At 42.9% G+C, this 23509-nt stretch overlaps 1 long non-coding RNA gene across 1 annotated transcript in view; it reads left to right on the top strand.

Moving 5' to 3' along the window:
* The window catches only part of LOC117803733, a 32370-nt gene extending 22260 nt beyond the window's left edge, over positions 1–10110 (top strand). The window contains exons 2-3 of the long non-coding RNA XR_004627727.1: positions 5063–5171; positions 9897–10110. This is a non-coding gene — a long non-coding RNA (uncharacterized LOC117803733). The remainder of the gene's footprint in view (positions 1–5062; positions 5172–9896) is intronic.
* Positions 10111–23509: the final 13399 nt, after the last annotated feature.

Genomic DNA, 23509 nt, shown 5'->3' with positions numbered 1-23509 from the left:
GATTTTTTTTTTCTAGCAAAGTATGAATTACCAGAATTAAGAAGAAGTGGAAAACATGAATAGACAAATTTCAAATACAAGAGATTGAAATTGTGATTAAAATTTTACCATTGAAAAGTCACCAGAAACAGATGGGTTCATACTGAATTTTATATAAACTAAAGAACAGTTAACTAACATGTTATTTAAACAAGTCCAGGAACAAGAAAATGATGTTAAGCTCTCCCAGCTCATTTTATACTGCTCTATAACTTAAATTCAAAACCTAAGAACATTGACAAAAGAAAACTATAAATGTATAAATTCTAAATAAAAAATTAGCACATAAAATCCAAGAATATATCAGAGAAAAACTAGGTACTCTATCCACATAATCCATTCCATTCAGCATGATTAGTGTTATGTCCAAATGCCCCATTAAGACATTCCTCCAAAGCGTGCTGCGAGACAGAGTCATTAAAACTCTAATCTGACCATTGAAGATTGGACTTCATTTGTTTTATGATTTTATCACTCTAGAAACCAGAAACCCAAATTCTCTTTATTGCTACTGGTTGCCTGATCCTTCCTTAGCGTGAAGCATCAAAAATATGTGTCCCCAAATTAGAAAATGGACAGTTTGATCCTCCAACTTTATTTACAGCATGTTCATTCAGTGTGCAAAGTCAGCCCTCCTCCACAATCTGCTTCTAACCTCTGTTTGGGGACCACTCATGCTTCCCTGTTAATTGGGCCATCTGGGGGGCAAACCTCTGTTATTCACTTAATGACCACAGATGTTCCCTTATCATCTGTTCTTTTTTTCTTAAACTTTCTGTTCCCGATTTCCTTTCTCAGAACTGATACAAACATGGTGTTTCTGTGACCATGTGACAGAAAACTGCATTCTTTACCTAATTATTTATTTTTTGAAAAACTAGCTGCTTATGTATGTATTCTATCTCCCAAATACATAACCCCACATTGTCCTTATCCTCTTGGACCTGGCACCAGGCACTCTTTCACCCTCTCACTGATTTTCTTGTTAACACGTTAATAAACTTTGACATCTGCTCAAGACCAATTTGTCTAAGAAAGTTTGTGGCAGAAGATGTGGTAAAAGTGGGTCAAAAATAATTAGACCATAAAACCCAGTCCTGATCCCAATTCAGTCTCAGGCTATGAATGACCGTTTTCTGTCTTACAGGTTTTAAAATAAAAAAAAAGTATTGAAGATTTTTAGAAACATAGTTTATCAAACACTTCTCAAGAATTTTAATGAAAAACAGCAGTCCTCCAATAGCAACACCCCATTTGCTCATTTCCCTCTTTCCAGACACATTCCCTTTGAAATATCATAGCTGATTCTTTTAATATTTGCCTTCATATCACTAAATAATGTACTTTTATTCCTACTTCTTGATTTTTCAGTTCTCAACATTTTTTTTACGGAAGATATAGTCAACCTCTTCAATATCTCCCTTGGCACCTAGTGTGCTTTCACACATATGTACCCATTCTCTTCCCATCATTCAAACATAATAATTTTGGTTAGATTAATATCCCGCAATTATATTATTACCCTCCATTGTTATTATGGTGTGTATGATTATGGCAGAGTTATGTAGTGTCTATAATTTCCTTGAAAAATGCTTTGCTTTTTCTTGAGTAAATAATTGAGTTTTGTTTCTTTGCTTGATTTGGTATTTTTATTTTTAATTTTTTGAGGAGCCTCCATACTGTTTCCCACAGTGGTTGTACCATTTACATTCCCACCAACAGTGCACAAGACTTCCTTTATCTCCACCTCCTCACCACCTCCTCTCCTCATCGTTATTTCATGTCATTTTGATTTCAGCCATTCTAATCGCTGTAAGGTGCTATCTCATTGTAGTTTTGATTTGCATGTCTCTGATGATGAGCGATGTTAAGTACCTTTTCATGGCCATCTGTATGTCTTCTTTGGAAAAATGCCTATTCAGGTCCTCTATTTTTTATTTTTTAATTTTTTCCCTTTTTTAAAAAATTATGTTCAGTTAGCCACTGTATAGTATACCATTAGTTTTTGATGTAGTGTTCAATGATTCATTAGTCTGTCTATTTTTTAATCAATTGTTTAGGTTTTGTTTTTCATGTGTGTATGTGTGTGCATGTGTGTGTGTGTGTGTGTGTAGAGTTGCATAAGTTCTTTATATATTTTTGATATTAACCCCTTATCAGATATACATTTGCAAATATCTTCTCCCATTCAGTAGGTTGCCTTTTTGTTTTGTTGGTAGTTACCCTTGCTGTGCAAAAACCTTTTATTTTGATGTAGTACCAATAGTTTATTTTTGCTTTTGTTTTCCTTGCCTTAAGAGACATATCTAGGAAAGTGTTTCTATGGTCAGTGTCAGAGAAATTGTTACCTGTGCTCTCCTCTAGGATGTTAATGGTTTCATGTCTCACATTTAGGTCTTTAATTCGAGTTTATTTTTGTGCATGGTGTTAGAAAGTGGTCCAGTTTCATTCTTTTACATGTAGCTGTGCAGCTTTCCCAGCACCATTTATTGAAGAGACTCTTCCCTATTGCATATTCTTGACTTCTTTGTCATAGATTAATTGACCATATAAGTGTGGTTTATTTCTGGAGTCTCTATTCTGTACGGTTGATCTATGTGTCCATTTTTATGCCAGTACTATACAGTTTTGATTACTACAGATTTGTAGTATATCTTGAAGTCTGATATTGTGATACCTCCAGCTTTGTTCTTATTTCTCAAGATTGCGTTGGCTCTTGAGTCATTCTTTTATGTCCTTCAATTAAATGTTATAATCTATTATTAATATCACCATCTTTCATTTTTAGTTTTTTGATTAATTATAGATGTAGTATATGAAAAATTTTGATTTTTGTATGTTTGATATTATATCTGATCACCTTGCTGAATTATTTTAATAGGTTAATAGTTTCTTGGTTTTCCTAGGATTGCTAAGGAGGCAATCATACTGTCCGCAAATAACAATTGCTATTCACCTTCCTTTCTAATATTTATATATTATGTATTTTTCTTGTCTGATTTTCTCATGTAGAATAGTTACACAATGTTACTTAACAGCAGTGAAAAGAGCCATCATTGTAGTATTACTAAACTTAATGCTTTTATTATTTGTTTATTAGGCGAGGTGCTTGCTATAAATTTTTTGTAGAATAATCAGTTAGGACAGCATTTTAGCTGCATAAAAGAGGAACCTGATTCAATGACTTAAAGAAAGAAATACAGGTTTCATTTTTCTCACCTAACATGTGCAGAGGAAGGAAGTCCTGGTCTCCTTCCAGCTTCCCAAAATCATCTTTACTGTGTGGTTTTTGTTCTTACAGTCACAATATTGCTGCTATTCCTCCAGGCCTTGAGTTGCATTCCAGGTAGGAAGAGTGGGAAGAGCAAAAGGCTGAGTCTTCCTTCTTTTATCTAGAAAACATAGATTTCTCAAAAGTTTCAGAATTAGACTTCCATTTTCATCTTTTTGGCTACAACTAGGCTATGTCACAATCCTCAGCTGCAAGCAGTGAGTATTTATAACTGGGCATGTTGCCACCTCTCCCATTAATAAGGAAGAAGGGGATAATGGATAACAAGTAAGCAACAAGTAGTATCTTTGATGATGCCCTTACCAAGTTATAAATTTCACTTTTATTCTTATTGGATGAACAGATATGAAATCCTATTGATTTTATTGGGGGGGGCAACAGCTGAATAGCTCATATGGTTTTTATCTTTTATTACAATTTTATAATGTTAAATTATCCTTAAATTTGTGGACTAAAACCTACTCTGTCATCTTATAGTATTGAAATATAATATACATAAAGAAACATGCATAAATCATAAGTTTATACTTTGAGAAACTTGACGAAGTGAACTTGCCTCATAACCATCAGCCAGATTTTAAAAAAAAAAACAACTTTATAAACACTCACCTGTCCCTTTCATATCTTTTCCTAATCCTTTTTCCCTTTCTCCACTGCAGAGGTAACCAATAACTTAGCTGCTAAGTTTTTCCTGATTTTGAACTTTGTATGATTGAAATTATACAAGATGTATTAATTTGTCTCTGGCTTCTTCTGGTCATAAATATATTCATGGGGTTCATCCATGTTATTGTGTCGAGCTATAGTTTGTTTTCATTGCTTATTGCTTTCACTGTATACATATATCAAAATGTATTTATTAGTGTTACCACTGATGGACATTTAGGTTGTTTTCAGATAATGTCTACTACAAATAGTATTACAATAAACATTCTTAAATATGTTTTTGGTTTTGAGTAATAGGGTATGTAATCCTTCATCTTTAGTAGGTATTGACAACTAGTTTTCAAAAAAGGCTGTACAAGCTCATACTCCTGCCGGCAGTGTATGGCAGTCCCATTTGGTTCACATCCTGGCAAACAGTATTGTTTATCTTTTACATTTTAGCTGTTCAGATCAGTGAGCGGCATTGTGGTTTTATGTACATTTTATTTATTTTTAATGAGATTGGAAATATATTTTTCATATATTTTTAATTATTTGGATATTCTTTTTGTGATGTGTTTGTTCAAGTCCTTTGCCCAGTTTTTCTATTGGGTGTCTGCCTTCTTCTCATTGAATTTTAGGAATTCCTTATATCTTTATATAATCTGGACATAACTCTTTTGCTAGGAGATATATATCTCCTAGCAAATTTTACTTCCTTTAGTTTTGTTACTTTTACTTCCTTTAGTTTTGTTAATGTTTGCTCTGTGTGTTTTAAGACCATGTAATTAGGTATAAACAAATTTAGAATTACCATTTCTTACTAGTGGCTTCACTCATTTATCATTATTAAATACTCTCTTTAACTTGCATATATATATATATATGATATTTTAATTTAGGAATTCCTTATATCTTTATATAATCTGGACATAACTCTTTTGCTAGGAGATATATATATGTATATATATGATCTTTTCTCACTCTGTGTCTTGCCTTTTCACCTCTTTAATGATTATTTTTTGATAAACAGAAGTTCTTAACTTTTAAATTGTAAGATTTATCTATTTCTTCCTTAATTTATAGTACTTTTTGCATCGTTCTTAAGAAATTTACCTCAAGATCATGAAGATAAGTTTTACAATAGATTCAATTATAGAGCCAGTTTCTTGTGTAACTATGACTCTTCATCTGGGTAAGTTGTGTTTTTCATAGAATTTGTTCTATTTATCAAAAATTTCAAAGTTCTTTATAATATCCATTTACATTTTTAATGCCCGTAATGTCTGCCAGTGATGTGCTCCTTTTCATTCTTCATGTTAGAAATGTGTATTTTGTGCCCCTTTTCTTAATCAGTCTTTCTAGCGATAATCAATTTTATTAGTGTTTTCAAAAAAGCAAACTTTGACTTTAAAAAAGATCTCTTTACCATGCTATTTTCTATGTCATTAATTTAAGTAATATGCTCATTTTGATTCTCTTCTATTTTCTTTGATTTTTATCTGATTTTCAGGCTTCCATTTTTTCTCACATATACATTTAAGACCAAAAACTTCATTCTGTTTATGGCTTTAGCTGCATCTCACGAATTATAATGTGCTGTATTTTCATTATCATTGACTACAAAATATTTTGTAATTTACCTTACATCTTATTTGAGAGATAGGTTCTTAAAAACTAATTGCTTAATTTCCAAACATTGAATTCTTCTGCGACTACATAATGTTTTATGATTAAAACTCTTTGGAATTTGTCATGATGTGCTTAATGACCTGGTAGGATATGATTAATTTTTATAAATGTTGCATGTGTACTTGAAAGGAATGTGTGTTCTGCATGTTCAATCTGTACCACATATTTTAATTAGATCATTTGCTAAATGTGTTGTTCAAAGATTCTATTACTTTACTGATATTTTTGTCAGTTTTATCAATTGCTGAGAGAGATATATTAAAATTCCCCACAATTATCATTAATTTACTTCCTTTAGTTTTGCTAATGTTTGCTCTGTGTGTTTTAAGACCATGTAATTAGGTATAAACAAATTTAGAATTACCATTTCTTACTAGTGGCTTCACTCTTTTATCATTATTAAATACCCCCTTTATCTTGAATAGTGGTTTTTCATTAAAGATTACTTTGATATTAATATAGTTATATATGTTTTCACTTATTCTTTGCTTGGTCAGTCCAGTTTTTCTGTATCTGCATTTTTAGCATGTGTTTTATAAGCAGAAGGTAACTAAATATGCTTTTGTTCCTTTAAGTTCAATCTGACAATCATTTTTTAATTTGGAAATTTTAATATGTAAATTTAGATAAATATGATATATATATATGATATATGATATATTTATGCATATATATTCCTATACTGTGGTTGAGGATTGGAGATGTCTCCTTTAGTTGAAATGGATTTCATATTTCTGTTTCTTGGTGTTTTAATTTTTCAGAGTGATTTATAATAGGGGAAGGAGACAGATAAATCTTTTTTTTCTCACAGTTTTTATTTATTTATTTGAGAGAGAGTGAGCGCAAGTGAGAGAGAGCATGAGCAGGAGGAGGGGCAGAGGAAGAGGGAGAAGCAGACTCCCTACTGAGCAGGGAGCCGGACCTGGGGCTCAAGAACCAAAGGCAGACTACCGACTGAGCCACCCAGGCACTCCTAGCAGATTAGTCTTAGCTCTGTCCTCTTAAACCCAGCAATATCCCCTTTATGTATTATGATTTTGAAAAGTATCTCTGCAGCCATAGTTTCTCATCCCTTTTGGGCCCTAATGTTGATTTTTCTTATCATACTTGCAAAAGGTTTATTTTATTGTTTCTTTCAAGTAGTATTTATAAACTCTTTTCAAATTACCCAGGTTGAGTGGATCATCAACTTCCTGCTAAGTATATAATATTTATATAAATGTATTCTACTGTTAAATTAATATATAATATATTTTGAAAACATTTAATATGGGAGTCTTTGTCTTGTAATAGGTGAATTTAACCCATTTATATTTACTGTGATTAAAGACATATTTGGACTCTTTTCTGATATCTTATTTTCTGTTTTGTATTTATTATACTTTGTCTACATTTCTCTCTCTCTTTTTTTTTTAACACTCTTTTCCTGCCCATAGCAGAAAACTGTCATGCTTTTTTGGGGCTACGCAACATCTTCATAAGTTTCTAAGTTTGAAGGAACTTCTTATCTTTTGAGTCCATATCTCCCCAAGGCAGGAATCAGAAACTCACATTTCAGCCTCCCTGGCATCCAGAGTACAAGCATGCAGTCAGTCAGACTCCTTAAAATTTTATTGAAGGGACAGAGATCAAGAAGTAAGCATCATGCAGAATTCATTATGGCCTCAGTGGTAGACATCTGGCTTCCCAGGGTTGCAGTGGTAGTGGTATGAACTATGGAGAGTGACTTGCCTATGACTAGGAGAGGTGGCAACAGGCACAGCAGGAATTCTCCTGTGGTGTCCTGCAGTATAATCTGAGCACTGTTTCTGCCATCTAACTCCTGCCATGAGTGTCTGGCCCACCTGCAGATTCCGTGATTTATCCAATGTCATTTAATAGGTTCCTTTACTACTACAAGTAGCCAGGAGAGGTTCTGTTGTTCCTGCCCAGTGAATTTTACTCCTAGCCTGCTGTTTGAAGACACTCTACCAATTCCATCAAATCAAAATTTATTTAAAATTACCAAAGTGTTTTACTGACTTATGTGCTCACTAAAGTTTTTGGAATTCTATTACTGCCTCCTGGGTTCATTTTTCTTCATGCATTATCCTTTAGTATTTCTTTGTGCAGAAATATCTGGGTGGAAAATTTTCTAAGTATGCCTGAAAGTTTGTTTCATTCTCAGTCTTGAAAGATAATTTTCTGGGTTTGGAATTTTGGGCTCAAAGTTATGCAGGTATTTTCCCTGAGCACGTTGACACTCTCATTTATCATCTTTGTGTATCAAAGGTTGCTAATAAAAAATCTGATGTTGCCAAATTTTTATTTCTCTATAACTAGTTTAGAATCTACTTTTTCTCTCTGGAAGCTTTTCTTTTTTTTTCTTTATCCTTGATGTGTTGAAGATTCACTGTGCCTGTCTATGTACGTGTATGTGTGTGTATGGCATGCACATGCATGCACACACATGCATGATTCTTGCAAGTTCTGTTCAGCACCTTGCCTGTTCATCCCTTGTATTTAATTGTTAATTTCAGTAATTGCTTTTTTTTTTTTTAAGTTTCCAAGGACTGAAATTGGTTCTTGTATGAGTTCCTCCTTTATTTCTCTAAGGTATACGTATTTTACAGGTTTTTTTTTTTTTCCAGATGCTCTACTATCACTATACCCTTGTTTCTTCCATTAATTGTATTGTTTTGCATTGTGGTAGAAAACTTCCTTGGGTATTTGTTAATATTTGGTTCTGCACTTATCTTCTATGAGAAATTCTCCCCAGTGTGTTCTGAGCTGTGAACTGCTCCCTGCAGGCAGCCAGCTGGAGGCATCTCCATGCAGTCAGTATCAGTCCTGGCTTCCAGGCTACAGATGGCTACAGCCTCTCCTGTTTCCCATATGCATTTTTTTTCTTTTTCTTTTTCTTTCTTTCTTTCTTTTTTTTTTTTTAAAGAAAAGCTCTACCACTTTGAATCCAAGGAAGTTCCCTTTTTTGACTTCAGTTTTAGCCCTGAATTTATTACTTTGATTTTACATATATTTTCTACCACGTCTAAAGATGTTATGTAGAAGGAAGAAATTTTAGCATGTAGTCAAGCTGTTCTCCTGATAGTAGACACTTATGTCTAGCCCATTCTGGCACCAGACTGGAGTGGAGGTGGCAGTGGCAGAGCAACATCTGGGCCTCATTAGGGCAACACTAATGTCTCACACTGGCAACAATGTAGAGTCTTCCCTCATGCCTGCTCAGCCCTCCCTGCTGGCATCCACTGAGGTGTCTGTGATTCCCCTGTGGGCCCTGGATTTCTGGTCAAGGTCCATGTCTCAGTTCAATCTGCCATGGGTCAGGGAACCTAGCTGGGTGGTACCATCTGCATCCACCAGGCCTCCAGGCCTTGTGGGGAAATATTTGGCTGTTCCCCAGGGAGTTCTATGAGGCTGCTGCCTTAGGCCCCACTGCTCAGCTAACCCCCTACTGTCTTTAATCCCCTGTTCCACTTCGTGATCTGGTAACTCTCTCAGCTTGTGGTTCCCAAACTGTACTGTGTATCACAATCACCTGGAGGGTGTTAAAATACAGATTTCTGGGCACACATGAAAACTGGGCACACATTTCTCCACACATGAGAACTTCTGATTTTGTAGGTCTGGGGCGAAGCCCGAGGTTTTCATTTCTTTTTTTTTTTAAGGTTTTATTTATTTATTTAACAGAGATAGAGACAGCCAGCGAGAGAGGGAACACAAGCAGGGGAAGTGGGAGAAGAAGAAGCAGGCTCCCAGCGGAGGAGCCTGACATGGGGCTCCATCCCAGAACGCCGGGATCACGCCCTGAGCCGAAGGCAGACGCTTAACGACTGAGCCACCCAGGCGCCCCCCGAGATTTTCATTTCTAATCAAGTGCCAGGGGACGCTAATGCTGCTGGTTGGGAGACCACAATTTGAGAATCATTGTCCTAGACAGAGCAGTAGGGAACTATTTTTTCTCTCTTATACCCAGACCTTGGCTTTGGAAGTGGAAAAGTCAGGAATTTGACTGATGTATTCTCTGATTTTGGTGGCTTGGGGACAACTTTTACAACTAGGGGTCTGAGCTGGAGGGTTAGAAAAAGGGTGGGCTCACGGGGTAAAAATTGACATGGGTTATCATAATATCATCTGTCCAGTGTAGTTGGTATTTTAGGTGATATTCTTTTTTTTTTCTCCAAGAATATATATACATTTGTAATTGTAAAAAACACTTTTTTTTTTGTAGTTAATCTCTCCTCCACCTGGAATAACACACTCTAGGAACTAGCTGGGATCTAGCACAGATACCTGGAGAACAGTAATATTACACACCCCGGATCAGAAGGCTCCTCAGAAGTGAAGAGTTGAGGGGCACCTGGGTGGCTCAGTCGGTTAAGCATCTGCTTTCGTCTCAAGTCATGATCCCAGGATCCTGGGATCGAGCCCCACGTCGTGCTCCCTGCTGAGCAGGGAGCCTACTTCTCCCTCTCCCTCTGCCGCTCCTCTCTCTTTCTAATAAATAAATAAATAAAATCTTTTAAAAAAAGTGAAAAGCTGAAGAACTTCAGATACCTCAACTGGCTTCACAGGTCACACACAGGAGAAAACCAATTTCAGGGAGCCCTGTTCACCTGCATCATTTGCTTGAGTTTATATTGAAACAGCTACAGCCAGCTCTGAACACCGCTCCAGGTGATTCTCAGCCTCCGCCACTTTCTCCCGCAACTGATTCCTCAGCACATGGTCGAAGACCAGAGAAATAATTAACATTTTATAGAAGGACTGACATATCTTTTTGCACGAGTGATTTACTCGCTTGGTATTTTATGTTAAATAAATGTTAAATCCAAGGTATATGTGGAAATTTAAAACTCCACTAAGGTGTAGGTGTTAACTAACCCGCAGCATTTAGTAAAGGCACGAAGCTAGTGGTTCTCATAGCAACAGTGGAAAACATAGTTGATCTTCCCCAGCAAACCTGGCCCTCCTTCAGCATTGCCTGTCTCAGTGAAGGGCACCATCTTTGTTCGAGTTGCACAAGCCAGAGACTGAATATAAATCCTGGCACTGCCTCTCCCCAGCCAACCCGCTTCCTAAGTGCGCATGTGCGCGTGCACACACACACCGCTCACAAAGGCCTCTTTATTTAGTTTTTCAAAGAGCTCCCGGTCCATCTGCTGCACTCCCTTCCCCTTTGTCTGGGCTTCTTGCATCAGCTCTGGTCCCACAGCCTTTCTACACTCTGGCAGCCAGAGTGTTTTTGTTTGTTTAATTTTATTATTATTGCCATTATTATAATTATTATTATTATTATTACTACACACCTGTAATCATGCAGCAGCTACTAAACACGTCAAAAGAGTCTCAACCTCACACAGAATACAGGAAGGATAACTTGAAGACTTACTGAGCTACCATTTCCCACTGATCAGAGAGGCGAAGACAAAAAGGTTGGATGACACTGTGGGCGATTGTGGGGAAGCAGAAGTTCTTATTGTCACTGATGGCCGGGTACATTAGGAAGCTTCTATCCAGCTTTACCACTGTCGTGGTAGTTTGGCAATATTTATCAAAGTTATGCATTTGTACACGGTTTGGATACATTTTTACAAATTTATCCTATAGGGGAGATATTGTACGGTGATGATTATTTGTGGCACCATTGTTTGTGGTAGCTAATGATAGGAAATTACCAAAGGGTCTATCAATAGGGGACCAGTTAAGGGGTACATTCATGTAATGGAATTCTATATGGCTATGAAAAGCAATGAGGCAATTCCCTATGTATAGACATAGAATGTTCCTTAAGATATATGGTTTTGTGGGGGAAAAAAAAACATGAACAAGTCATAGTATGGTGTGCGAACCAAGTACAGTAGATACTTGAACAATGCCAGGGTTTGGGTGCCAACTCCTTCTTTCCCATGGAGTCAAAAATCTGTGTATAACTTTTGATTCCCCCAAAACCTAACTGCCAATAGCCTGCTGTTGACCAGAAGCCTTACCAAGAGCATAAACAGTCAATTAACGCGTATTTTGGATGTTGTAGGTATTATTATTCTTATTTTCACAACGAAGTAGAGAAAAGGAAATGTTATTGAGGCAATCATAAGGAAAATACATTTACAGTACTGTCCTGTACTATAAAAAGCCACATGTAAGTGGATGTATTCAATTCAAACCCATGTTGTTCAAGGGTCAACTGTATATTTGTTTGTACATGCATAAATAACATCTTTCTGGAAGAATACACCAGAAACTGATAACATTAAGTAATCCATGGTAAAGAAGTTGAGTATCTGTGGGGAGAGATTTTTCCTTATGCCACCTATTATAACTTTGGAATTTCAAAACATGTTACATTGCTACCTACACAAAAATTACATAAAAATTTACAAAATGTGTCATGTCAGCACTTACAACATGCCTGCTGCATAGTAGCTCCTCCTTATTTGCTGAATGAATGAAATATACCAGTCCCCTAAGGAATATGCTCTGTATTAATAACTTTTTGCTATGTAACAAATTACTCCCAAACCACAAACATTCATTATCCCCTGGTTTCTGTGAGTCAGGAATCTGGGCATGGCTTAGCTGGGTGCCCCTGGGTGCCCCTGGTCACGATCTCTTATGAGGCTGTAGTTGAGCTACAGTTACCCCGAGGCTCAGCTGGGGCTAGGGAATCTGTTTGCAGGTGCTCACAAGTGGATGTTGGCAATGACCTCACCTGGGCTTCTCACCACATAGCCCACCCATAGGCTGCCTGTGTGTCCTTCCAACATGGCAGCTGGCGAACAGAGAGAGAGAGAGAACAAGAGAAGGCATCCAAAAGGGAAGCCCCAATCTTTTTTGTAAATCAGTCTCAGAAGTGACCTCTCATCACTCCTGTGTTCTGTTCATTAGAAGCAAGCCAACGAGTCCACCCACACTCAAAGGGAGAGGAGTCATAGGGCATGAATCTCAAGAGGTGTGGCTCACCCAGGCTGTCTAAAAGGCCACATGTCACATGCTCTGATGGTTTTACTTGTTCTTCATTAAGATAAAGACTTTGATGAGGTCTAGTGGGCCTGGCCTGCCACTGGCCCATATCCTTCTTTCCTTCCAGCCTCCTCTTCATACGTCTTTCTTAAATTCCTCAAACATGCTCTGCTCCTGCCAGTTCTGAGGTCTTTGCACATGCTGTTCCCACTACCTGGAAAGATGACTCAGATATGAGGGAAAAACACTACCCTCTTCCACTATGAGATTTTGTAGCACCACATGTTCATCCTTCCCTCTGTTTAATTCATAATTTTCCTTTGTTTGTGTGATTGTTGGACGAATGCCTGTCTCTCCCAGAAAGCCCTGAGAGGGCAGAGATTGTGTCTGGTTTTGTTTCAATGTTTTCCCCAGTGCCTAACACTAATTACATGGCAACTACTCAATAAATATTAGGTGAATGAATTAATCCTTGCCCTTAAATCGGTCAGGGTGCCAGGGTGAAACAGATGGTACCGTCAGAAGAAATAAATGAGAAGAGTTTAAGGAAAAGACTATCTACAAAGTGGGGCAGGGTTAAGAGAAATCAACAATGTAGCGCTCTGGGGTTGGCAACCCCGGGAAGCTGTTAGTACCCCAGGAGCAAGTTGAGGGATCAATTAAGGCAATCCAGTGAGACCTGCAATTGTGGGAAAGGCCTGTGAGGTATGAGCTGTGGTCTTTGCTAGAAGAACATGGCCAGTTCACAGAGCTCTGGAAGGGAGAGAGCTGGGGGAAATCCACCAACATCATCCTTTTTACTCTCTCCAGTGTCCTGTTAGTATCTCCCATTGAACAAACCCAGTTGGAAGCTAGGGCGCCAGGGAGCCCATGGACACAGTCTATAGAGGTCAGTTTCCTGGGCATAGAGAAGGGCAGGAAGAGTACAGAGTGAGTCTGGAGGAGTAAGCAAGGAGCTATCCCATGTAGCCCGCTGTTTTACCCTCCTGTCCTTAGCCTGGATGAAGAAGTCTCATCAGCCACCATATGATTGTAGGACGATGTCAACTCAGTCACATTTTCAGTTGGGAACCTAAAATGTTAACCAGTTTTGTCCACTTGGGAAAGTAGAGGGGGAGGGGAAATGAAACAGCCAGTTAACAGAAAACATACCAAGTGCCAGGCCCTATGTTTTGCTCCAATCAGGACACACATCTGGGATATTTCCAGACCACATCTAGAACAGCAGCTGTGGGTGGAGTCACTACCAGATTAAATTCATGACAATCCATTGTCATTTTCCAAGATCCGTATGCCATCTACACAGGCTGCAGAGGCAAATCAAATGGGGCTGTGACTGAGCTCCAACCCTGCCCCTTCCAGGCTCTGATAGTGACTGTCGTCTCCCCAGCTTCCCAGGATGCAGTGTCACTTCTGGCTTGCTATCTCAGGAGGGAAGAGCCATTCCTTATCCCTTTTTCCTACAATGGGCCTCATCCCATGGGGCAGGGGAGCCGATCTGGGGACTCCTCAAGGGGTCACGTATATCTATTCCAATGATCTATTCTGGAGCTAGGGAATAACTATATGGTCAGTCTGCAGGCCTGTTAGGCCCACACTGAGTCAGATTTGGGCCCACACTCCATTTACCCAACCACTACGAGCCCCTACTTTGACTGGTAGGGCACAGTGGCATTTTGATTTCCTAAAAATTTTTTATAACATTTCCTAAGAATTAATGTCACTTCAGAGCCAATGTCCAGGAACTCCAAAAAGTCTCGCGTTTCCCTTTTTCCACTGTATACATGGCCCTCGTAAATGGTCAAAAGTCGAAAGGCGGGGGTGCCTGGGTGGCTCAGTCGTTAAGCATCTGTTCCGGGAAGTTGCCGAGGCTCTGAATGCAGCCATCCCTGAAGTTTTGCTTCTCTTCAAGTGACCTGGGCCAAGTCTCGTCTGATGCAGGAGAGGAGGGTTTGCTCCAGTGCTGCCACGTGCCTTAACTGGTACTGGATCAACCTGGCTCATCGTCTTCCCTCATTTCCCTCTTCCCTTCGATCCCCAGGAATTCTGCACCATCAGTGAGTCCCCTTCCACTTGGCTTCCAGTCTGACTCAACACAGGTGCGAATCTCAGGCCTGCGAAGCTCCAGAAGGCAGCAGGTGGGGTTCTTGACGGGTTCTCAGCCCTCCACTCACCTCTGCCTGGCGAGTCAGCTGTCTCTAGAGTCCCAGCCTCAGGTTCGGCCTCCTGGGGTCACTTCTGCACCCTTTTTAGGTCTGGAACCCAGAAGAAGAGGCTGAGAAGGAGGTGTGTGGGGGGGGTGACTTCTAGGAACCTGCTCCCAGGAGAGCCCAGTGAGGGGCCCTGGGAGAAGCTGAGGAAGAGTGCATTTTCAGGAGAATTCCCACATCATCATCCCCACATCCCACATCAGCTTGACCCCACATGGGGCTGTAAGGGTCAAACACCCCTCTGGGGTTGTCCCACTTGGAGGTAAGAGAGCTTCCATACTCTTGCACCGGTTCCTGCCCTGGAGGATATTTCCTTCCAGGAAGTTTCAGCTGCCCAGTGGTGTGAAGGGTGGTTCTCCAAGGAGAGTGGAGAGACTGGAAGAAAAGCCCATTGAAGCTGGCAGAGGGGTGCACAAGGGACCGTGTGGACACAGCTGGGGTTGGTTGCAACATGTCACAGAAGCATCCTAATTTCAAAGGTGTATGGTTCCCAGGGCTGCTGTAACAGGGTACCATGACCTGGGTGCCTTCCACGACAGAAGTGCATTGTCTTACAGCCCCAGAAGCTGGAAGTCTGAAATGAAGGTGTTGGCAGGGTTGTTTTCCTTGAAGGACCATGAGGGAGAATCTGTTCCAGGCCTCCGTCCTGGCTGCTGGGGGCCTCAGGTGTTCCTTGGCTTATAGATGGTCTTCTCCCTCGGTCTTCACATCATCTTCCCTCCGTGTGTGTCTGTCTCTGTCCAAACACCCCCTTTCTAGATGGACATCAGTCATATCGGATTAGGGCCCACCCTAATGATTTCATCTTCACTTGATCATCTGCCAAGACCCTATTTCCAAATAAGTCACGTTCATGGGTACTAGGGTTTAGTACCTTAACATCTTTTTTTGGGGGGGTCACAATTCAGCCCATCGCAGCTGCTAAAAAACAATGTCCTAACGTTGATGCACTAGGGCCTGCCATGGGCCCTCCCGAGCTGAGTAGCTGTGGGCATGTATCTTTACCTACCTTGCTGGCCCAGACGTGGCCTCCTCAATCCATGAAATATTCCCAAACATGGTATGGCCCTGTGGTTATCCATTTGACCAAAATGGCCCCTAGGCAGGCACAGAAGTGGATCCCAAGCTGCCTCATGCGTCAGTTGAATGTACAGCCTCCAGTGTCAGAGAGAACCGCTAACCGAATGATCTTCCAAATATATAAAGAACTGCAAGCAGCAACAAAAGCCACTTAGGAAAATGTATGCAGTCTGAGAAGGCTCTCCTGCAGGGGCCCTGTGGGGAGAGCGCTCCAGGCGGGCAAGGGCATTGCCAGGGCGCCTGGTGTGAGAGAAGGTAGCTGAGAAAATGGAATGGTTGTCAGGCAGGGGTGTGGGGCGGCTCTGGGCAGTGGGAGGGGCCGCTGCCCCCCCCCCCCACCATAGCCCAGCACTGCCGATGCGGGAAGGCTGGGCTTTCTGCCTGGGGTGTCTTTAACAAGAGCTTCCTTGACAAAGCATCAAAGAGCCCACTCCAGAGAGAAAGGAAGCCTGCTGCAAAGGCACAATGCCTCCAAGTCCTTTCTCTGGAAGCTGTAAGGAGACTTCCTGGGGTCAGTGCATTCAGTGTAAAGGGTTCTAGGACTATTTCCAAGACAGGCAGCCAGACCCAAGGAAATAGCAGGGATCCCAGGGATTGGTGCAGGGCCCAGGGGAGGGGGGGGAAGGCGGGAATTAGGGGGATGTGGCAGGGAGGGAACCGGGGTGCAAGGCGGAGCGGGAGGGTGCGCTTGATGCACTCCTTCCGGGAAGCCCTCCCCACAGCCCTTCTCACCCGGGAAACTACCTGTCATTTGGCCCCTAATGCAGGTGTCCTGGTTGTCGTCAGGCCTTTCCCGACTGCAGCCCTGGGACCTCAACCAGCTGAGTAGGGGCTCCGTCATGCTTGAGGAAGAGGTGCCAGGGAGCACGCCTTGAGCCAGTTCCTACCTCCTGCACTGGGCCTGCATTTGTACCTAGATGTGGCATGGGGGACTCTAGGGCTCTGGCTGGGGGTGGGGGATAGGGAATGGGTAACTTTTATGTATTTGTAAGGTTCTTTTCATGTAAATAAATGGACACGTTAGAAGATAATATGGCAGAGTTTCTCGATCTCAGCGCCATTGACATCTGGGCTTTGCACAAATCATTTCTCATGGGGGGAGCTGCCCTGCATGGTATGCGGGTTAGCAGCATCCCTGGTCTCCATCCACGGGATGCCAGTAGCATCGGCCCCAGCCACGACAACTCAAAATGTCTCCAGACGCTGCCAGATCATTGCAGAATCACCTGGGTTAGGCTCCCAGTTCTGACGTGGGACGGGGGAAGGTGGTTAACCTCATATAAACCAAGTATAGCAGTTTCAAAGACAAGGTGAACTCTGAGCCCCAAGTGAGGTCATTCAGCTTGGGATACTGCCCCTGGAAGAGCCACATTGTACAGATGTCCTTGGAGCCCCCATGTGGGCTCATGTGGGTCACCAGGTGAGCCTGCGCCATGCTGAAGTTCCCTGCAGATGTCAGCACTAATGACTGCAAAGCCGCTCCCACCGCACCCCCGCTGTTGACCCCATGGTGACCCAGCATGGCTCTGTGCTTCCCCATTGATAGCCGGTCCAGCTACAGAAGGCAGCTGTCTGAAAACCTCCTGGAAGCTCTCCTTCTGTAAGCTGCATGTACCCAGTTTTTAAAGTTCCTTTTAAGACGTGGCTCCAAGGTGCCAGGGGTGCTCCAGTGAGATTTGTTTTGGAACTGAAATAGGCCCAGTGACAATAAATGCTGCTCTTCTTTCTGGAATCTCACGGCTCTGTGTCTTCCTAGTACTTACTGGTACCAGCTACAATGAACAAGCCTATGATTCTCATGGTATCAGACAAGACTCTTAAGGTTACAAGGGACAGAAACTCAACTCAGACTGACTTATATAACTGAAAAGTCTAGTGGCAGGGGGATCAGGCATGGCAGGATCCAGAGCTTCAAATGATGTCATTGTGGCCTACTGCCTCCTTCAGCCCTGCTTTCCTCCATCTTAGCCTTAGTCTCCAGCAGGTCCCTTCACAGGGGAGGCATGACAGCTCTAGGCTTTCATTATCCTTACTGCTTACGATCCCAGTGGAGAGGGTGTCTCTTTCACAGTACTTCCAGCAAAGCCCTGGGACTAAATCCTAGGGACTTGCTTGGGTCACACACCCACCCCTGAGCTAAGCCCTAGAATCAGGGGGATAGAATATACAGATTTGGCTTGGCCCAACTCATGTGCCTATCCTGGTTGCCTATCCCATGGGAAGGGTGAGTGGGACGGGAAGGGTGAGTGGGACAGGGCGGGGTGGGGGGGCTTCTCCTAAGAGGATAACGGAAGGATAAGGTTCCACAGAGGAACACCTGTGTGGCCCTTACCAGAAGAAGGGCAACTCATTGCAACACAAATCATCTGACAGCCTCCGTGCTCAGGGAAGAGCAGAAAGGGGAGCTCCATAGCTCGGAGCCAGGGCTGTGTCATCGTATCACACCACCCAGCTCACAAATACCAATGACAAATCCGGGGTACTGCTGATTTGTCTTTGCTTGTGAATTGCTGATGCTCAGTCTGCCTATTGGCACCCTCTCTGAGACAGCTCCTTGCTGAGGGGACTTCAGATCACTTCCAAATGCTCAGTGGCTCCAGAACAGGTGCAGTTGGGCTCGAAGGCAGAAGCTTCTCAATACCAACAGTGAGCCTTCAAGATGGGTCCTGCTGGAGCTCTGGGCCCCACTGTGCCCCTGCCATGAGGAAGTTCCACGGTGGGCTCTGGCCCCCAGTCTGTGACTATGCCTGGTCACTGGTCCCCAAACACATGTCCTCTGGACATGCCCAAGGCAGAACTCTCTAGAACTGTTAGGTTGGGTCCTGGAGTCCTGTCTGGATGCAGGCGTTAATCTGGGTCATCCTGTCTCAGGCTCATCTTTGTCTCATCCTGACACAGACCCTCTGTGGCTTCCTTCATGTTACATCTCAGAGAATGGTGAATGGAGTCTTAGTCCTTCTCTCCCAAGAGGGCCCACCTCCTTGTGAAGACTGACCCACCTCCATCACCCTTTCCCCTTGACCAAATCATAAAATAAAGGGTGTCAGAGTAGTCTTGTGCCTGGCACAATCTGGCCCATCCTCTCCACCCCACAGATGGTTGGCACTGATGTGTTCCATTCCTTGGAACTAGGCATGCTCGAGGGATTGTCTACATTGTACCATACTATGTGCCTCTCTGCTGCACCGTCTACCTGCCATCTGTGCCATACATATTGCCTACATCCATGCCTCGTGGTCTCCACTAGCTTTCCTCCATTATCTACCCTAGAGGCGTCTAGAGTAAAGAAGGTCTGCCTTGTGGGTATCACCCAAAATGCAGTGGGTAACTTCTCTCATGAAAACAACAAACCTCTGCTTTTCCCAGACCCATGCCAGCTCCCACACCAGGAATCCCCCCTCAAAGGTCCTGCTTGAGGGTAAAGGTCATGCCTCATGCTCCTGCAGACTGTTCTGTGTGGCTCCTGAGGCCATGACCTGGAGGGTCAGGAGACGGGGCTCTCATTGTTTATAATCATCTATTTATTGTTATAAAGCCTGGATTTTGTTGCAGAATCTGTGTCCTGAAATCAGTAAAAACAAAACAAACAACAACAAAAACAACAACAACAACAAAACAATGGTATTTACTTTTGAAGAAGGTACTTTGCTTTCATGGTTATCAAAGGCATTTTCATGCTTTGTGTCTCTGTGTCTTCTCAAGTAAAGCCTGGGGTCTGGGAAAACCCAGAGTGTGACGTGGTTGGTGAATCTTCCCACTGACTTAAATCCTGAAGGTAAGAGCACCAAGAGATTCTCATGGGGTGGTTTAGATGACATTTCTTCTCATAAGTCCTGGACCTTGGGGATTTTAGAGGCCAGCGTCCTCATCTGAACAAAGGAGGAAATTATGCCATGGAGGTTTCAGGTGACCTATCTGAGGCCTTGTCCTGGCTCGTGCCTTCGCTGGGATGAGACTAGTGGCCCCCTGGCTCCCAATTCAAGGCACTTTGGCTACACAAGGATGAAGGGGTGAAGAGGTAAGGAAGAAAAGCTCAAGTGCTTGGAATTAGCAAGAGAGGTGAGACCCAACTTGGCCCAGCGGTAACTTTATGGGAGATGAGTTGTTCTGCCATCCGCACCGACAGGAGACACGTCTTTATCAGTCAGATGCATTTATATACTCAGCTTAGGAAGAAAAATTAATATTCTGTCATGTAGGAGTTTTATGAGGGAATGTCCTCCCCAGACAATAAGGCAGAGCATTAATCTTCTGCCCTATATAGGGAAAGGATGCCTGGGTGGCGCAGTCAGTTAAGCATCTGCCTTTGGCTCACATCATGATCTCAGGGTCTTGAGATCAAGTCCAGCATCAGGCTCCTTGCTCAGCAGGGAGCCTACTTCTCCCTCTGCCTGCCACTCCCCCTGTTTGTGCTCTTTCTCTCTGACAAATAAATAAATATTCGTAAAAAAAAATATTCGCAAAAAACAAAACAGAAAAAACTAAGTTATGGTGAGTGCTGAGGAATTGACAAGATTTGGGCTCCATTTTATAAATGCCCTGTAGGAAATCTGTTCTGGTGGGGAGCTCCTCTGGGCTGAACAAGGTTAGCACCAAGCCTGCAATTCATGGATACTGCCACTAAGTGGCGGTAGGTCACATGGCCACGCGATCCAACCTTGGGGTTAAGGCAGTATTCATCTTAGTTTCTGGATCAGAGTGCCTATTGTTTTTCTCCCCTGGGGAAAAGATCAGAGATTTCAGAAGTTTGTTACCCTTTACAGGGGGTAAGAACCAGGATTAAGTTTGTTACCCTTTACAGGGTTAAGAACCAGGATTATGAATGATAATTTAAGATTTTGTTTCGGGATATATAATAATATTATACACTTCAAAAAAATATATCATCAGTGAAAAGTCATCCTGCCCCTCCTTACCTATCTACCAATTTCCTTTCCACAGATGACCAATATTTATTAGTTTCCGATGATCCTTTAAGAGAGGCTTTATGATTGTGGGCAGGCATGCATACACTCCCTCTTTTTTCTTGTTCTCTGTCCTAAACACATTGGCACACTACACACCCCTTCTTCTCTTTGTTCTTTAACAATGTTTCTCGCACGTTCCATGTTAATTCATCATGTTTCCTTGTTTCCTCCTTTTACGGCTGCATATAATTTGAGTGGATGTGCCCTCACGTTTTGAATAGTCTGCTCTTCATGGATATCAAGGCTGTTGAGCATACAAACGACACAGTGGATAATTCTACTCATGGCTATTTTGCATGTGTGTAGTATACTCGTATAAAAACCCCTAGAAATGGAATTTTTAGGTCAAAAGGCTTGTACATTTGTAATTTCGCTAGAAGTGATCTAATTTTCCGCCATTGAAGTCGTTCCAATTTCCACTACCCCACAGTGTGGGAGTCTGAAAGTTTCCCCTCGCCCTTGGGACATTTTGTGTTAATGCACGCCTGGGTCTCTGAGAGGTAAAAACCATGGTGTCTAGGTGTAGTTTTAACTTACGTTTCTAATTATGAATAAGGAGGATATCTTTTCAGATGTTTAAAAGTCATTTGTGCTTCCTAACCTGTGAACTGTTGGTTTCATACCTTGATCTGTTTTCTTTTTTCTTCTCCTGAGTTGTTCTTTATTCTTATCTATTTTTGATAAGTGTGTATGAGCATATGCTTATATATACTTACATATATATATTTTTGATATGTATATATTAGGGAAATGAACTGTTAGTGGTCCTGAGTTGCAGGTATTTTGTTCCTGATTTGTTGTTGACTTCGCTTATGATGATGATTGGCATGCAGGAAGTTTTCTGAAATCAAATTTAGCAATCTTTTATGTTATGGCTTTTTAAGTTTCGTGGAAGACTTGGGTCATTCTTGCTCTAAAATTCTTTCAAAACTCTGAATAGTGACGGTGGGCCCGAGCTCACCAGATTTAGGAGTCCTGAGAGAGGCGGAGGCAGGCCTCTGCCTTTGACCCTGTGGCCTGTGGACATCAGCCACAACTGCTCACGTGTGCAGGGATAGGGTCTGACCCCAGTGGTTGGCCCAGAGCTTGCCCATGGGAAGAGTGCTAGGAGAGCCGTGGAAGGCAACAGCCCAGAATTCGCCACCTGCCCATATGCACAGATGCACGAGGCTGTGCAGATCATTTCCAGGCATAGGTGTGCGCTTTCCTAAGGAACCTGACCACGTTGGAGCAAGGTAAGATGGAAAGATGCATGCACTTGGATTTCATACTTGACATTTAAGGCTATGGAATCATTTCTTCCCAACTGTTTCTTTTCCTTTCTTTCTTTTTTTTTTAAGATTATTTATTTATTTATTTGACAGAGAGAGATAGCCAGCGAGAGAGAGAACACAAGCAGGGGGAGTGGGAGAGGAAGAAGCAGGCTCCTAGTGGAGGAGCCTGATGTGGGGCTCGAACCCAAAACGCTGGGATCACGCCCTGAGCTGAAGGCGGACACTTAACAACTGTGCCACCCAGGCGCCCCCTTCCCAACTGTTTCTATCCAGTCATTGGCATTTGGGGAAAAGCTGGGCCCTAGAAAGCTGGATGAAGCCGAACTTTTTGTCGCCTACATGTGAACATAATGCTTGAGTAGGCGGAACACAGACAGTGGAGATAAGCTCACCTCAAGGGCCGATGGGCAGTAGGTAAGGAAACTGCCCCTGCCTGCTTTTGGCCTCTGCCTCCTCTGCCTTTGCTTGGCGCTTGGGCTACAAAGCTGCGCTACCAGGACCGGTTTCCCCGACAGGAGGCTCTGGCCCTCGGGGTCACAGTGAGTATCTACCTGGCCCAAACCAACAGGAAGTCCACCCCAAGTCTGCTGCTAGTGCGAGTCTGGCTCAGGATTTAGCTTTCCCCAGCCCCTTTCCCTCAGGGTCTCGGCTCTGGCCCTCAGAGTTCTGCGGGAGAAGGGACTCCACTCTCCGGACCTGGGCCTCCCTTTCCTCCAGTGGCACTCCTCTTCAGAACTGCCTCCACCCACATTTTTACCCGAATCCAGCCGAAGGACAAAAGAAAACAGAAGGCAAATAATCAGGATGTGGGGGAGGAGGCACCTCAGCTCTTGCCCTGAGCCTCCAAGGCACCCCGTGCGCTCATCTGGGTAGAGCCCTCAGGTTATCTATACCCCCCCCCCCCAGGATCGCACGAAAGGGCCAGAGGGGTCAAACGTGACACCACCGTCTTCAGCACAACCTTCAAGGGCATCAGGGAGGATTATTCGTGCTGTGGGGGGTGCATCACCGACTCTCCTTGGGAGGTGCGTGGGTGTCTGGAAATGGACGGGGTTAGGGTCCTCTGCATTCAGAACGGCAAGGAGAGAGCGCGCTCGGGCGAGGCCCCAGGTAGGGTAGGTCAGCAGTGGGGCGGCTCAGGTAGCACAGGGTATTAGAAACAAGCGGCTGGCGAAGACCTGGAATGCAGCCCGCGACTGGGGGGCCTGCGCTGGGGGAGCCTCCCCTCCCACATGGGGCTTCCCGAGAGGCTGCGATCCCCGAGGGCTTCTCGCCTGGAGCCTCCGCACGCCGCCGCGCTGGGCCGGGCAGGGCGCGGTCGCCGCGGCCCCTCCGCGTCGCACGCTCCCG

The sequence above is a fragment of the Ailuropoda melanoleuca genome, chromosome 9 (assembly GCF_002007445.2).
Source record: "Ailuropoda melanoleuca isolate Jingjing chromosome 9, ASM200744v2, whole genome shotgun sequence".
Taxonomy (NCBI): Eukaryota; Metazoa; Chordata; class Mammalia; order Carnivora; family Ursidae; genus Ailuropoda; species Ailuropoda melanoleuca.
Note: the sequence above shows the minus strand (reverse complement) of the source record. Positions and strands in the feature narration are given on the sequence as shown.